Consider the following 14,489-nt stretch of genomic DNA (forward strand, 5'->3'; position numbering starts at 1 on the left):
CAGTCCATTTTGCTCTGTTGTTTTGGAGATGTGGATCTCAAATTATTTGCCCTGACTATCCTCAAACCTGGATCCTCCCAATCTTGGCCTCTTAAATAGCTAATATTTCTATCGAGGATTGGATAACTTTAAGAAAAAAGAGTGGGTGACAGTAGAGAGCCTTATTAGACCTTCATAATGTTCTTACATTTAAAAAATTGATTATTGGCTCAAGTGGTAAGGTGCCTACCTAGCAAGTAGGCCTTGAGTTCATACCCCAGTACCTCCATAAAATAAAAATTAAAATTGATTAGGTAATTTTAACAGGTGACAGATTACAAATAGGACACAAAGAAATACAGTGAAAAGAAATTTTATTTCTAGTCCCATGCCAGTAACTCATTTCACTTCTTTCCAGAAAACCATTGTTACTATTTTCTTGTGGAATCTTCTATAGAAAATTTCTATCCCCAGCACCACCCAAGAAAAACAAACAAAAACTAAAACTTTAGTGCTACGGGTGCCGGCGACTCACATCTATAATCCTAGCTACTCAGGAGGCTCGAATTCAGGAAGATCAAGGTTCAAAGTCAGCCTAGGCAAATAGTTTGGGAGACCCTATCGGGAAAAAAAACCATCACAAAAAAGAGCTGGTGAAGTGGCTCAAGGTGTAGGCCCTGAGTTCAAGCCCCAGTACCTCAAAAAGTAAAAGAAAATTTCTGTATGTATATTCAGATACTTTTTTCAGTTATTAGTATATCTTAGTTAATAATATATCTTACAGATTGTTCCATGTAGAACTGCCTTGTTTCCCACCATATGGATGTACTATATGTATTTAACCAATTCCCTGCCGATGGACCTTTACAGATTACAATTTAAACCTTACTTGAGGATGCTAAAGAGGAATTTTAGCAGTCGATTTCTTTTTGTGGTTACAGGCTTGCTAAAGGGAATTTTTTTGGCACCACTAGGGTTTGAATTCAGGACTTCATGCTTGCTAAGCAAGTACTTTTACCACTTCAGCCACTCCATGAACCCTAAAAGGAATTTTTAAGTCCATATCATTCTGGCTTTCCCACCAGGAAAATATTTTTGTTCCACTTCTTCAAAATGGAATGTCAGCATTTGTGGATGAGTCAAGTTATACCCCAGGGATGGTCCAGTGAATGCAGCTCTGACTCATTTGATGCCTCCTTAACAGAGAATTTTTGTGAAAAGGCCCAACCCCTGCATAGCTATGCCAGAGAAATGTTCACATGGACAAGACTGTTTCTCTTCTTATTAAATACCAGATAATTTCAACAGGGGGTGTGCTAAGCCTCCCACACTAACTTTACCAACCCTGACACTCAGATCTGGAGCAGAACAATCCTTTCCAGAGCTTTTCACTTCATTTCAGTGAAAATAAGCAGTTTCTCTTTATTTGCAATTGCATTCAGCATGCCATTGAACACATTTGTGGTTGATGTTTTGCATTTTCCATTGCTCACTGTCCTTGCTGAAAGGTACACTGTTCCGTTCTGCACTTTCAACTGCTGAGAAAGAATCCATAAAAGGAAGATTGAGAATAAAGCAAATAATCCCTATGACCTGCGTGGGGGGGACATAGACCACAAGGATGCAACCATGTCAGCAGCTAAATCTCACAGTGCTCTCTCTATTCGTCTGTCCATGCATGCATGCATTTGTTCAATAAAGGGTCACTACTTACCCATGAGCCAGCTACTGGGCTAGGGACTTTCATGAGGATGAATAAAGCCCCGTCTGCTGTTGACAAGCCCACAGTGTAGCAAAGGAGACAGATGCACATAGTCTCTGAGGAAACCAGCTTCACAGCTTAGAGAAAGTAGTCACTACTTCTGGGGGAGTGGGAGACGGTTCTTGGGGTAGAGGGTCTCTAGGTATAAAGAGAGGGACCCTTGCAACTCTGTTACAACAGGAGGTATAAAAGCAGCCAAACATTGCTCATCTTCTCTGATCATGGCTCTGCCCTCGATCTTATCAGTAACATTAAGGGAGATGGAGCGAAAAGCATGATATGTTCCACTCAGCTTCGGATCCCAGCTGGGAAAGATCCCAGGGATGGGATGTTTTGTTAATAATAAACAGTTGGAACAGAAGATGTGTCAGAGAAACCAAGACCAGCCCCCAGCAGCTGGCTCACAGCTGTCACACACAGCAGAGATTCCCCTCACCCCCCACCAGCTTTATAGGCACTACTCTTGTCTCTATGACATATAGGAAAAGTGCCTATAGTGTTTATTTCTCTTCCTTGAAAATTCCTTCCTCTCTGATAGTGAATAATATTGGAACACAATGCATCTGTGTATGAAGATAGTATAACAAAATGCACTCTAAACTGTTGAATAATAGGGGAGCAGAGCAAGAGAAAGAGTAAGAGAGGCTAATATGATTAATGTATGATATATACATGTGTGAAATACCAAGTCAAACCCCCCTTGAACAGTTAATATGTACTTTAAAAATGAGGGACAGGAAGGTAAATAGGTCCCGTCTAGGGGAGAGGAAAGGGTAAATGGAGAGGGTGAAGGAGAGAAAATATAATGAATATACTTTGTATAGGTGTTTGAAAATAAAATAATGAAACCTGTTGAAATGGTTCTAAAAAGTAGGGAAAGGTATGGAGGGAGTGAAACCTAACTAAGACACTGTAAGCACATGTGTAAATATCATAATGAATCTCCCCTGTATAATTATTATATGCTAAAAAACTTTTTAAAAATAAATATAAAAGAATTCCTTAATCTCAACTAAGCCTGTTAGCCCATACTTGTAATCCCAGCTACTCAGGAGGCAGAGATCAAGATTCTAGGACAGTCCAGGCAAAAAGCATGAGACTCTGCCAAAAAATAACTAAAGCAAAAAGGGCTGGGGTGAGGTTCAAGTGAGAGAGTGCTTGCCTAGAGACCCTGAATTCAAACCCCAGTACACACACACACACACACAAAGCCAGGTGTCATTGCAATGTCTGTAGTCTCAGCTACTCAGGATGGGGAGGTAAGAGGATCACAGTTTAAGGCTGGCCCTAGCAAAAGCAGGAGATCCTGAAAAACAAACCAAAAGCAAAAAAACTGGGAATGTGGTTCAAGTGGTAGAACACTTGCAAGCACAGGTCCTGAGTTCAATCCCCAGTAATAAAATAAAATGCTTTAAAAAGTTAAAACTAGCCAGGTACCTATGGTTCATACCTGTAATCCTAGCTACTTCGGAGATTGAGATTGAGAAGACAGAGGTTCGAGGCCAGCCCTGGCAAATAATTCAAGAGACCCCCCATCTCCAAAATAACCAGAACAGAATGGATAGGAGGTGTGGCTCAAGTGGTAGAGTGCCTGCTTTGCAAGCACAAAGCCCTGAGTTCAAACCCACAGTGCCACCAAAAAAAGAAAACAAACAAACAAACAACCCATAGCCAGGTGCTGGTTGCTCATGCTTGTAATCCTAGGTACTCAGGAGGCAGAGATCAGGAAGATCACGTTTCGAAGCCAGCCTGGGCAAACAATTTGAGAGCTACCCCCACCCCCCATCTCAAAAGAACCCATCACTAAAAAAGGGTTGGTGGAATGATTCAAAGTGTAGGCCCTGAGCTCAAACCCCAGTATGGTCAAAAAAAAAAAGAAGAAGAAGCAGTCCTAGCCGGGCACCAGTGGTGGCTCTCACCTGTAATCCTAGCTACTCAGGAGGCAGAGAGCAGGAGGGTTGTGGTTTGAAGCCAGCCACAAGCAAATAGTGAGATCCTATCCTGAAAATAGTCCACAAGGGCTGGCAGAGTGGCACTGTGGAATAGTACCTGCTTGGCAAGCATGAGGCCCTGAATTCAAACTCCAGTACCCTCTCCCCTAGTAGAAGTAATAGTCTTGAATAGTGTTTCAGAAACTGAAGAGGTTCCTGGTTTTCAATTCTTTTATATGTACAATAGTGCTGTACAAGCTTGCCAAAGACAGAATATGGCTCGCCAATCCTTTCATTCTTTTCTTTGGCAGTACTGGGGTTTGAACTCAGGGCCTCTCACTTGTTAGGCAGGGCTCTACCACTTGAGCCACTTCACCATGGATCGCTAGTCTTGACATCACATTTTCAATTCCTCCATTTGGAATTCAGAAAGGAGAGGGATCCTGAAGAAATCTATGTCAAACATGCTTTGAAAAAAATATTGTCTATTTTGCTGGCGGGGTAGAGTGCCCACCTAGCAAGTGTGAGGCCCTGAGCTCAAACTCCAGTGCTGAAAAAAAAAATGCTTTGACACCTACTGTGTTAAAAGGATATCATAAGATGTACCTTGAGAATAGTATATATAACATGAAAAAAAAAGTTGCTGGCAAAAACAAAAGTTTTTTTTTTAAAAAAAAAGCATATTTATTGAAATATAATTCACATGCCACACAACTCACCGAAAGTGTACACTACAATTCAGTGATTTTTAGTATATTCAAAACAATTGTGTAGTTACAATCAATTTTAGAGCATTTTCATCACCCCTAAAAGAAACTCTTGTCAAATGAAAACAAACTCCTACTGAGTAAAAAGAGATTTGATTGGAAAAGTTTTTTCTACCATTTGAGCCACTCCAGCAGTTTTGTTTCGTGTTGATATTTTTGAGATAGGGACTTTTGAACTATTTGCCCAGGGATGACCTCAAACCACAATCCTTTTAATTTTGCAGTGTGAGGCACTGGCACCCAGCAGAAAAGCTTTCTTTTTTTCAGTACTGGGACCTGAACTCAGGACTTCACCTTGAGCCACAACACCAGCCCAATTTTTTATGATAGGGTTTTTGGAGATAGGGTCTCACTAACTATTTGCCCAGGCTGGCTTCAAACCTCGATCTTCCTGATCTCCAGAGTAGCTAGTATTACAGGCATGAGCCACGGGTGCCTGGCAAGGCCAGCTTATCTTTAGGAGGGGCTGTGTGCTGACTTGGGCTGAGTGTGGGCCAAAGTTCAGGGCCTTGGAAGAAGGAAAGAAGCTTCAACAAAATTTGGCTAAGCAAGTTTTTTCTGAGTGATCAGTGGGGACAAGCAGTTCAGCTAATCATTTATGAGGAAAAGAATGGGAATTTGAAGGGTCTGTATCTGTCCCTATAGGTAAACAAGGAAACATCTGTGAATTACGTGAGGAAGAGAGGTTCTTCATAGTAAGTTGTTTCCCAGAGCACAAAAAAGGTGAGAAGATTCCTTTCATTTCCACTTTCTTCTAGGAGTACAGGTTTTAGGTAAAGACTCGACATTGTCAGCCCATACCCATCCCATCAGCTGCCCCTTCCCATCTCTTTCTACATATGGTCTTATTCTGAACTCTTCATATAAACAGAATCATAATAGCTGGGTGTGGTGACGTGCATCTGTCATCCCAGCTACAGAAGGCTGGCCTGGGCAAAAAGTGGCACCCTATCTACAGAATAGAAGAGCACCTTCCTAGCAAGTTCAAAACCCAGAGTTCAACCCCCCGAAGAAGAAGAATCATAAAATTCATATAATGTACACAACTATGTCTAGCTTTCTTTTTTTTTTTTCTTTTCCTTTCTTTTTTGAGACAGGTTCTTACTATCTTACTATGTAGCCCAGACCGCCCTTGTACTCATCACTCTCTTGATTCTCCCTTCCTATATATACCTATATATATAGTATATGCCTATACTATATACCTATATAGTATTTATAGGTATATAGGTATACACTATATATAGGGTATATATAGTGGTATATACCTATAATCCTAGCACTGATTTATACTGTTTTCTTAATTTAATGTAGGTTCTTCCTTCAGTTACTTCCTCTTTGCTCTTCCTTTAGTAACCTCCTCTCTTTCCCTTTCATCTGCCCTGATAGCATCCTCTTTACTGTGACTCTAAAATAGTTTTTGGGACTGAGGATGTAGTTCAGTGTTAGGGCACTTGCCTAGCATGACTGGCTCCCGGCTTAACATGAATTATTTTAAAAAATGAATTAGTAAAGAATTTAAACTGTAGAACAGTAAGAAATTTATTTTTAGTTTTTACAGTCCTAGGTGTCTAACTCAGGGCCTTGTGAAGGATAAGCATGTGCTCTACCACTGATTTACAGCCCCAGTAAACAATTTTTAAAAGAAATTCAACTTTGCCTGGCACTGGTGGCTCTATTAAAAGGAGGTGGGGCCCAGGCACCCAGTGACTCAAACCAGTAATCTTAGCTACTCAGAAGACAGAGATCAGGATTGAGGTTTGAAGCCAGCCCAGGGAAATAGTTTGAGAGACCCTATCTTGAAAATACCTAACACAAAAAGGGCTTGTGGAGTGGCTCAAGGTGTAGACCCTGAGTTCAAACTCTAGTACTGCAAAATAATTAATTAATCAATTAAAAAAAAAGAATTGGCCTTCTGTTAACATACTGTTTGTGGTAACCCAACCTGTCATACATGAGAGGGGGCCCCCTTCCTTTCAAATTTCTCTGAGGGACCAACATTAAATCTTTAAACCACCCATTCTTCACAAGCACAGTATAGTGTTTAGCAGCTATGTGCATTGTATTTGTGGAGTCTGGCAGTTTTCCCAGGAAACAGTGTTTCCATTTCACAATGTAACAGAACAGGAAGAGTGTGAATTCTCCTTGGGGTAGAGATTTCTGGTGTTCCACTTCTGCACATTTCCATTGTGCTCTGGGTGTGAGAGTCCAGCTGTGCGTTGGTGGAGTGACTCATGTTTCCCTCAACACACATATATTTCTATGAATCCCAAGGGCCAATGACTGGTGTGAAAGGGCACGCGGCACAGACCTCTGCTCCTGGATCCATTGTACAATTTAGAGGGAGGATTTCAATGATTTTCCCATGAGCTTAAATTGAATGAGGCATCTGAACTATTCAACTCATTCATGCCCTGAGCCTATAGTGGTTAAAGTGGTACTTGATAATCACAGGGAAATGCTAAAGAAATAAAAACATAATCTGTATCTGTGGGTGTCTAATAATTTCATGAAGAAAGTAAGTAGAAGAGTAGAAAACATTCTAAACAAGTGAATGATAACCAGTACAAATGATAACCAGTATAAAATAGATCAACCAGTTCAGTCGGGTGCTAGTGATTCACATCTGAAATCCTAGCTACTTGGGAGGTTGAGATTGGGAAAATCGCAGTTCAAGCCAGCCAAGGCAAAAAGTTTTCAAGACCCCTCAACTCCAAAATAACCACAACAAAAGGGACAGGAGGTGTGGCTCAAGCATAGAGGGCCTGATTTACAAGGGGGAAGACTTGAGGTTAAATTGTGGGGGCTGGTAGAGTGGCTCAAGTGGTAGAGTGCCTGCCTAGCAAGTATGAGGCCCTAAGTTCAAACCCCAGTGCCCCAAAAAATCCAAAAATGACAAAAACAAACAAACAAAAAGCCTGGTCCCACTCAAAAAAAAAGGTGAGGTTTAGAAGCTCCAGAATTAGAGTAATCAAAATGCAAAGAAACTATCTGAAAGAAACTTACCACCTTTAAATGCTTAAATTATTTTAAAATCATTAAAAAATTTAACTAGAAAAATTTCATTTTTTTGCTCAGCGTAGTGATGAATGTTGTAATCCCAGCTAGCTGGAGGCTGAGGCAAGAGGATTCAGAGCCCAGAGCTCTCACCATTACACCATGGAACCTATCTGAGGTAGGAGAATTAAGAGTTCAAGGCCACAGCCTGGCATGGGTGACCCACGCCTATAATCCTAGCTACTCAAGTGGCAGAGATCAGGAGGATTGCAGTTCGACCACCAGCGTGGGCAATTATCTTGTGAGACCCTATCTTGAAAAAAAACCCATCACAAAAAAGGGCTGGTGGAGTGGCTCAAGGTGCAGGCCTTGAGTTCAAATCCCAGTACTGCAAAAAAAAAATTGCTAAATATACCAGGTGTCAGAACAAAAGATTGCACTCATCCTAGGGTGAACTTGAGCCAAACTTCCTACACTACCTTTTTACCATAAACACCCCACATCAAAATAGCTCAGTCTGTCTCCCTGGGACATCCATGCTCTAGAGTGCTTTTACTTTTTGCTCGTTTCCTCAATCAAGCTCTGCCGAGTTTTTAAGTAAGCTCCCTAACTTAAAAATGAATCCTCACAGACCCTCACAAACCAGTATCTGCCAGACTTTTATAGTGTACACTTACTTTTTTTCTCTTTGCAAACCATAAATGTTTTGTAGGCTGAAATGTTTAGACTAAGTTAATAGTCAATTTAGCAACAAGTTTTCACCCATTAGTTTTAGCATCCATTTGTTTCTTTTCTTTCTTTTTTTTGGTGGTACCAGAGTTTGAACTCAGGACCTCACACTTGCTAGTCACTCCACCAGCCCTTATATTTTATTTATATCAGTAAGGACTCTTGGATTCCTACTTTAGTTAATGGGTTCTAATTTGTTGCTGTCTTTATTTATTTAGAGACAGGGTATTGCTATGTAACCTATGCTATCCTGGAACTATGTGCCCAGGCTGGCCACCCCAGTTGCCCTGGAACTTCTGCTCATCCTGTCTCAGCCACTTGAGTGCAGGAATTACAAGCCTGTTGTCACCATGCCCATCACGATCAGAATTTATAGGAGTGAGCCACTGGCACCTGGGCTGATTTCTCTTTTCTTAATATATATTTTCCTCTTTCATATTTAATCTCTTTAAAATCTGATATTTTCAGTGGATTGATAACCAACGGAATCGAGTTTTATTTTTATAAGCATTTTATTGTGAAATAATTTCAAATTTACAGAAAAGTTGCAAGAAAATTATGGTTGTCTGTAATCCTAGCTACTGAACAGCATCGCCGTCAAAGCCAGCCCGAACAAATACCCTAGAGCGTAGAAAACGAAAAAAAAAAAAAACAATAACCTAACTATATACAAAGAGTTTTAACTTCTGGATACACACCCACACTCCAAAGACAACGCAAAACACCTCATTCCACTTTCTGACTTTTGAACAACAACGTGCGCACGCCGGAGAAAATGCACACCGCTCCTGGAAGTACTGAAATAAGACCCTATTCCATCTCTCTGTTCCAAAAACCTATTTAACATATTGTCCTCGGATAGAGAACGTATCAGATGTTAAACTAATAAGAACACATACCATATTTGTTCTTGACCAAAAGGCAGAGAAACGATAACTTACATTGCTTTCCTCCCTAGCCATTGTCCCACCCTCCACATTGCACTCTCGGTGACAATCTCACTCCTTTTTCTTTGCTTCCTTTCCTGAGCCTCTTTATTCTCACATGGATATCATTAGACTCCCGTGGAGAGTTCCCTCCTTCCCCGAGTTTTTAAACCAAAAATTTTATGTCCGTGCTTCTCCCAGCATTCCGGGCTGAAACGCCATGTCTAATTTGCATGCCTTGCCCCTACCCCCAGGAGGCGTGGTCATCGCGGGCGGACTCCACCCTCCGGGCTGCCCAGACAGTGAAATGACCGAATCCAGGAGGATTGCGCTGGTGGGCTAGAGGCAACTGCGGGAGGGAGAGCTGGTTTTCCAGAAGGAAGACAAGGTTACAAGGCAGTAAAAGCCCAAGCCGAATGCCTGTAGCTCATGTCTGTAATCCTAGCTACTCAGGAGTGCAGGGATCAAGAGGATCGCAGTTTAAAGCCAGCCCCGGGCAAATAGTTCTTTGAGACCCTATCTTGAAACAGCCAACACAAAACAGGTCTGGCAGAGTGGTTCAAGTGGTAGAACTACTGCCCAGCAAGAATAAGTCCCTAAGTTCAAACCCCAATACTGCAGAAAGAAAAAAAAAAAAAAAACATGAGAAGTTGTGACAAGTTAGGAAAGAAATAAAGGTGCTGAGAAAGTGAGTACTGGGGACTTCTGAACGGTGTTTTTTGGGGGGACCCTATGGTTAGCCAAAGACATGATTTGGACATGGGTGAAATTTTGTTCATGTTGAATTTCCTGATTTTATTTATTTATTTTGGCGGTACTGGAGTTTGAATTTAATGCCTCGCGCTTGCTAGGCAGGCATTCTATCACTTGAGCCACTCCACCAACCCTAATTTTTTTTTTTTTTTTTTCTGGCAGTACTGGTGAACTTGGGGCCTTCTGCTTGGTAGGCATGCAAGCACTCTACCACTTGAGCCATGCCTTTAGCCCTTTTAGGTTATTTTTAGATAAGGTCTTTTAGTTTATTTTTCACATAGAGTATTGCTGGCATCCAGTCCTGGGTCAGCATTACAGGTAGTAGAGGGAACAAGACCAACAAAAGTCCAGAATGAGAAAGGGCTTGTGGCACCCCAGTGAGCATTGGCAAGTGAAGAGACTAGGTGGGGAAGCTGGACAGGTCCACAGGACACAGGGCAGAGATTTCTTGCTTGCCCAGCAGGCTGTGGAAAACTTAAAGCACAGGAGATTAGAGCTAAGCCTGAGAGACTAGTCTTCGTTGGGGTGCAACTGTCCAAACTTGACTGTCTTGAGCAAGGCCAAGATGGTCAGCTGAAGCTGAGTCTGGGGTCCAGGGATTTGCTTCCTCACTTGCTTAGGGGCTCCATCTGTTCTGCTTGTCCCCCTCCACCTCCATCTCACCACCCTCACATTCCTCCTCATGCACACACAGGCTCTCTCTCCTATGAACTACTTTCCCTTGGCTTGGATTCAGCAATCATATGGCCATCTTCTTCTTCATTCCTTCTCTTTGGGTCTCTTCCTTTACAGACATCTAGTCTGAGAGTCTGTGTGGCAGGCACAGCCTCTCTGTCATAAATCCCTACTTTCATGTCTGTAATCCTAGCTACTCAGGAGGCAGTGATCAGGATGTTTGCAGTTCAAAGTCAGCCCCAGCAAATAGTTTGAAAGAGTATCTCAAAAAATACTTTTTTTTCACAAAAAAGAGCTGGTGGAGTGGCTCAAGGTGTAGGCCCTGAGTTCAAGCCCCAGTACTGCAAATAAATAAATAAATAAAAATAAAGAAAAAAATCACCACAGCATAATGAACTGGAGCAGTAGAATACCTGCTTTGCAAGCATGAGGCCCTGAATTCAAATCCCAGTCCCATCAAAAAAAAAGTAGCACTAAAAAAGAAAAAATTGGCATGATTTTGATATGCAATATTTTCATGATCAAGTTTAAAATATTTTCTAAAGGGGGTGGAGGGAACAGGGAAGAAACGACTCAAACATTGTATGCACATATGAATAAAAGAAATTAAAAAAAACATTTTCTGAGTTCTCATTATTTAATATTTGATCCATAGATTCTTTGTTTATTTGTTTATTGAGATAGAGGCCTCACTATGTGTCCAGGCTGGTCTCGAATTCCTGGGCTCAAGTGATCCTCCTAGCTCAGCCTCCTGAGTTCTAGGATTACAAGCATGTGCCATTATGCCAGCTCGCCATGGATTATTTAAAAGTGTTTTATTTCTAAATTTTTGGTGGAGATTCAACAGTACTTAGGAAAGAAAAGTGTGTTTTATGGTTGTTGGGAATGGTGTTGTATAAATGCCTGTGGTTCAGCCTATGGAAACCCCTTCTCATCAGCTTTGTTTTTCACTTTTTTTTTTTTTTTCCAGCAAACCCAGCATCTTGGGCATATTAGGCAAGTGGTCTACCAGTTAGCTACATCCCCAGCTTGGTTTCCATGGTTTCAGTTACCCAGAAATAAACATTCAGGTGTTTTAAGTTGTACACCATTCTGAGTAGCATGAAGAACTCTTACAAAGTCCCACTTATCCTTTTCCTAGTATTTGGACATGGTATATGATACCCACTTGTTAGTCACTTAGTATCTGTCTTGGTTATCAGCACTTAGTAATGACCCCAAAACACAAGAGTAGTGATGCTGGGAATTTGGCTACAGTATAGTGTTACAACTGTTCTGCTTTATTGTTAGCTATTATCTTTCATTATGTTTGTATAGGAAAAACATAGTTACATAAAGCTTCTGTAATGTTGGTACTAACGGTGGTTTCAGGCATCCACCAGGCATCTTAGAAACTATCTTCCCTGTAGAAGGGGCAACTACCGTGCATCTAACTGGGTTGTGTGTATGAATGTGATGCCAGGGATCAAACCCAGAGCCTTGTGCATACTAGGCAAGGGCTCTACCTCTTGAGCCATGCCCCCAATCCTATCTATTTCCTTTCAATTCATCTGTGTCTTATTTAAAATTTTTATAGAGAGCATATAGTAGAGAATTGCTTTTTTTATTCTTTCAGGTAATTTCTGTCTTATAATTGGAGTTTTTATTCCATTCACATTTAATGAGATTGATATGATTGATTTTAGGTTCATGATTTTATTTAATGAGATTGATATTAATTTTAGATTCATGATTTTATCATTTTACTATGTTTTCTGCTTCTCTCCTTTTGTTTTGTTTCATAGTTATCATTTGGTTCCTCTTTTCTCTGTCTTGTTTGGGATTAATTGCATAGTTACAGATCTCTATTTTAATTTACCTGTTGTCAATTTCGCTACGCCTCTTCACCTTTTGTTTAATGGACACTTCAGAGATTACACAAAATAAATCCTCAACATTTCACAGTCTACTTAATGTTATAACAGTTGCCACAAAAACAGAAGACTCTTGAAATCACATAGCTCCATGTGCTTCCTCCCCTGCCCTTTTTGGCAATAGTTGTCACATGCATTCTATGTGCAAATGTTCTAATCCCCATAATAACTTTTTTTCAGAAATTAAGAAGGAAAAACAGTCTTTTGAATGTACCACATATGTATTAATTCTGGTGTTACTCATTCCTTCCTGAAGGTATGTTCGTACTAAGTATTGTTTTCTTTCAGCTGAACAACTTCCATTAGCATTAATAGGTTCAGGTCTAGTAGTGACAGATTCTCTTACTTTCATTTATCTGAAAATGTTCATTCTTGCTTGAAGAATATTTTCACTGTCTGTAGAATTTTGGATTAATAATAATTTCATTCAGCACTTCAATGATGTAATTTTACTGTTTTTTAACCTTATTGCTTCTGAGAAATCAGTAGTTATTCACATATATAGACATACATGCACACATATAAATTATTTATATGTATATATATATATATTTTATTGCAGTACTGTGGTTTGAACTCAGGGCCTACACCTCAAGCCACTCCACCAGCCCTTTTTGTGTTAGGTATTTTCAACCATAGGGCCTTTCCAACTATTTCCCTCGGCTGGCTTCAAACTTCAATCCTCCTGATCTCTGCCTCCTGAGTAGCTAGGATTATAGGCATGAGCCACCGCACCTGTCTCACGATATTTTTTATGTGTGTGGTACTTGTGTTTGAACCCAGGGCCTCACATTTATTAGCCAGATAGGTGCTCTATCACACGAGCCACACGTCCAGACCCTTATTTCCTTCTTTCTTTTCTTTTTTTGTGGTATACATATGCATATGAAATTATGAGTTTATACTGATGCCTCTAACACCAATTCCATCATTTTAAAAAATATATATTTGGCAGTACTGGGGTTTGAACTCAGGGCCTCACATTTACTAGGCAGGTGGTCTACCACTTAAGCTACTCCGCTACCCACCAATTCCACCACTGAAGGCTCCTCCCTATTAGGTTCCATCTCAGCACTCAGGAGGCTGAGGCAGAAAGATTATGAGTTCAAGGCCAGCCTGGTCTACATAGTGAGACCACCCCCATTTCAAAAACAAATGTAGTAAAATATAAAACTTGCCATTTTAACAAATTTTTTTCTTTTTCCTTTTTCTTCCTTTCCTCCCTTTCCTCCCTCTCTCCCTCCTTCTGTCTCTCCATCCTCCCGCCCTTTGGTAGTGCAGAGGATCTAACTCAGGACTTAAATCATGCTAGGCTCACTGAGCCACATCTCTAGCTCCATCTAAACAAATTTTAAGTGTACAATTCAGTAGTATTAATTAATTCACAATGTGTACAACCATCACAACTTTCTAGTTCCCAAACTTTTTCCTCACTTCAAACACAAACTTTGTACCTGTTAAACAACAATTTGGTCCTTACCCTTCCCATGGTAACCTGTGACCAACTTTCAGTCTCTACTAATTTGTTTATATCTTAGGTAAGTGAAATTATACAGTATTTGTCTTTTTTTTAATTCTTTTTGAGACAGGATTTTACTATGTAGTCCAGGTTGGTTGGGAGCTCACTATGTAGGTCTTTTTTTTTTTTTTTTTTTTTTTAACTCAGGGCCTACACCTTGAGCCACTCCACCAGCACTTTTTTGTGGTGGAGCCAGCATGGGCTGGCTTTGAACCAAGATCCTCCTGATCTGTGCCCCCTGAGTAGCTAGGATTTACATTTTGTACAATGTTTTAAGATTTGTCCACATTGTAGCATGTATCAGAATTTCATTCCTTTTTTATGGAATTTAATTTTAATGCTTAATAATAGCTCATTGTGTGTACAAGCCAACATTGTTTGTCTATCCATTCATCTATTGATAGACACCTGTGTTGTTTCATTTCTTGGTTATTGTGAATAATGCTACAATTTTAACTGCCGTAAAAGAGACATATTGGTCTAGGGGTGTGGTTTAGTTGTAGAGTGCCTGGTTTAGTTGTATGAAGTCCTCGGTTCC

General features: G+C 40.5%; 1 non-coding gene across 1 annotated transcript; it reads right to left on the bottom strand.

The window, feature by feature from the left end:
• Positions 1-8,908: 8,908 nt before the first annotated feature.
• Positions 8,909-9,099, bottom strand: LOC141414214 (U2 spliceosomal RNA). Its single transcript, XR_012439290.1, has one exon. It is a non-coding gene; the product is annotated as a U2 spliceosomal RNA (small nuclear RNA).
• Positions 9,100-14,489: the final 5,390 nt, after the last annotated feature.

This window comes from Castor canadensis, chromosome 11 (genome assembly GCF_047511655.1).
Source record: "Castor canadensis chromosome 11, mCasCan1.hap1v2, whole genome shotgun sequence".
NCBI lineage: Eukaryota > Metazoa > Chordata > Mammalia > Rodentia > Castoridae > Castor > Castor canadensis.